The following is a 3,146-nucleotide window of genomic DNA, read 5'->3' on the forward strand; positions in this document are numbered from 1 at the left end:
GCGGCCGGGGAGTGCGGGTGGCGCGAGGGTCCCCTCTCCAGAGGTGCTGGCGATTTGGGGTGCAGGGTGAGCTCCGCCCAGCTCAGGATCAACGCAAACGGAACGACAGAATTTGTAGGCAGATTCTGAAAGGTTCCTGGACGGGGCAGGAAAGCGTGGGAAACCGATTTCGTTTATTGCTCCCCCGCGGCGGTGGCTGCCGCGTGCAGTTGCTGGAGCCCTGCAGCTGGGCGGCCACTCGAGTCCTGATGGCGGCCCACGTGCGCTCCACTGGTGGGAGGGGGTCGTCAGGGGGTCCCTGCCCCTCTCCCAGGAGCCAGCTCCCTCCGGGCTCAGGCGGGGAGTTCAGGCCCCTGTGTATCTCCGTCTCTTCAATTAAAAGTCAGAACAAAGAGAAAAAGCTCCTGATTGTGCCCCCAAATGCGCGTGAGGCATGTGCACTCCTGAGCGACCGGGCCCCAGCCGGGACCCCAGACGGCAGGAGCTGCGGAGAAATCCCGGGCCGCCCAGGAGGCTGCCTGTCTCCCTGGGACAATGTCCTTCTGCGGGAGGAGCAGCTTTGCTGGAAATTGGCCACATGGTCCCCATTCCTGGGAAGTGCTGGTCGGGAGCACCCCCAGCCCCCTGGGGGTGGGAACCCCATCCAGAACCAGGATGGGTGCGGGGCGCTGGGAGGCCTCCTCTCCGAGCAGCAGCGCGGGAACGGCCTTGCCACCGGCTTCGGCTCCGGAAGGAACTCCCTGTGTCCTGTCCTTGAAAGTGAGCTGGGGTGGGAGGGAGCCCGGTGCTGGGCCGCGGCGCTGGGGGCCAGTGGGGCCGCCCCAAGGGGAGGAAACGGTCCGGTCGGTGGTAGGTAGTCTGTGCCCCATCCCACCCCCATTCTAGACCCAACTCTCCTGCTCACTGTTCACCCCGGCGGGTGGCAGGCGGCAAGGCCTCCGCATCCGGTCCCCCAAGAGTCTCCTGCGGGGCCCAGACCACCTCGCTGTCCCCTCTGCGCAGGGGAACCCAGCGGGCTAGTCCCCAGGTGGGCTCCAGCCTTTCCTGCTGCTCAGATCTGGCCGGCATGCCCACCTGGGATGGAGCAGGCGAATGTGCCCGTGGAGGAAAGCCCTCGTCTCGGCCTGATGCAGTGGCCCCGCGTGGGGCGAGGGCTGGTGGTGGTGGGAGGGGGGCCCTGGGGCAGCTGGGGTCTGGGAGGAGAGCCCACGTGTAAACTAAGGGGGAAGGGCTTTCGTTCTCTTAGCTACTCGGCCTCTCTGAGCAGGAGTTAGGGGGTGAGCAACCTTGACCTGGAATCCCGGGGAGCCCAGAAACCGCTGGGGCAGAGCTTGGGGAGCACAAAGCCAGGGCGGGGGGTGAGGAGGGGGGCTCCGGCTTCAGTGCACACGCACTCCCCCCACCCCAGTTGGGACCCGCCTCACTTGTTGCGACAGGACCTTGCTCACTGCAGAGCTGCAGGGCCTGCCGAGCTGGCTCCCCCAAACCTGACCCTTTCCCACAGGAGGGCTGGTCCCCGGTCCCTGGCTGTGCTCCCCGCTGGCTGGGAGGCTGGAGGCTGGGAGGCTGGAGGCTGGGAGCAGGCGGCGCTCCGGCTGAGGCGGCTCCTGTGAGGCCGGAGTCCGTGGTAAAGTCCTCTCTGCCGCCCCCTGACCCAGCGACAGTCGACTGCAAGCCGCAGAGGGTAGGGCACGTCCACGCAGCGGCCCACAGCTCTCCGGCCTCCACGGTCTGCCGGCCTGAAGCCGTGCTCACTGGGGTGAGGCGGGTGCAGCCCCCAGGTGGCTTGGCCCACGCGTCTCCTGGGAGCTGGGAGCACTTTGAAAACTGCCCTGACACCTTTTAGTATCAATGAAATAAAAGCTGCCCCCCACTTCCCACACCTGTTCCCCCAAGTCCCCCAAATGTCTGCGGGCGGACACACAGTGGGGCCCAGGGGGACTTGCTCTGATGTTCCCTCCTTCCGGGCTCTGGGCTCTCGCTGGGACTCCACAGGCCTGGCCTGCGGATCTCCTTCTAGGTCTGGCCACGCGGGGGCAGGGCCCAGCCAGGCCAGGACCATGGCCTTGGGGACGGCCTGCCTGCGCTCCTGAAGCTGAAGGGGCTGATGGGAGGGAGACCTGAAGGAGCTGCAGCGCCGTGGGGGGCTAGGGGGGGCGGGGGCCTGTCTCCCTGTCACCCCATCCTCATCTCTGGATCCCTCTCCTCCAGGCAGGCCCTGAGCTGCACCCCCACCCCCCACCCCGCAGGGTCCTAGCAGGGGCAGGAGGAAAGGGCCAGGGCAGCTGCTGGTAGCTCTGCCCCCTGAGTCTGGAGGGAGCCGGGGCTCAGCCTGGCCAGGGCTCAGGGTTGTCATGGGCCTCCTGAGCTGAGGGAGGAAGCAGGAGAAGGCCTGCGGGAGCTGGGTGCCCCCAGAAGTCTCCCTAACTGCAGGGTCTGCTGGCTGCCTCCAGGGCCTGGGGACCTGTGCTGAGCTGGGGGACCCGCACTGGGCTGGGGTGGTGGTGGGAGGCCCCCTCTGCAGGGGGAGTGCTCTCAGGCACCTTGCAAGCTCCCAGGCCTCAGACCTAACCTTGCTGGGCGGTCTTGGGGTGCAGAGCACGAGGGTGACCTGGGTTCTCTCTGGCCAGCAGCCCAGACAGGTGAGGCCCACTGGCTGGAGCCTGCCCTGCTGCTGCTGGTGGTGGTGGTGGTGGTGGTGGGGGGCGGCGGCTCCAGAGCTCTGGGGATCACCCTGCCTCCGCCAGCAGCCACCCTCCCCACCCCGCGGAGTGGGCCCTGGTCCCCAGGGGCACAGAGAGCCTGGAAGCAAGGCCGGGACCCCCAGCCCAGCTCAAGGGAAAGATGGGGTTGGGGGGTGGAGGGGGACAGACCCTGGAACGACGCAGGTGGGCCCTGGGGCTGAGCTGCCTGGCGCTCACTCCCCCTCCGAGGGCAACACTCACCTCAGGGCTGAGCCAGCGAGGCAGCGGCCAGTGGGAACCGAGCCGGGCGGGGAGCACCTTCTCCTTCCGGGCGAGCCCAGCGGGCGCAAGACTGGACACCCCGGGCAGTGGGAGCCACGTCGGGGTTTGAATTCCACTGGCGGCTGACGGTTGAGGAGGCGCGAGGGCAGAAGGCCCGGCCCATGCCCCGCTGGCTCCTGC

The 3,146-nt window shown here is 68.0% G+C and overlaps 1 long non-coding RNA gene across 1 annotated transcript; it reads right to left on the bottom strand.

The window, feature by feature from the left end:
- Positions 1–153: 153 nt before the first annotated feature.
- LOC106727484 lies at positions 154–3,136 on the bottom strand. Its single transcript, XR_001363698.1, has 2 exons — positions 2,946–3,136; positions 154–369 (listed from the first exon to the last, which is right to left on the bottom strand). It is a non-coding gene; the product is annotated as an uncharacterized LOC106727484 (long non-coding RNA).
- Between the last annotated feature and the right edge of the window lie 10 nt (positions 3,137–3,146).

This window comes from Myotis brandtii, unplaced genomic scaffold, assembly GCF_000412655.1.
Source record: "Myotis brandtii unplaced genomic scaffold, ASM41265v1 scaffold434, whole genome shotgun sequence".
Lineage (NCBI taxonomy): Eukaryota > Metazoa > Chordata > Mammalia > Chiroptera > Vespertilionidae > Myotis > Myotis brandtii.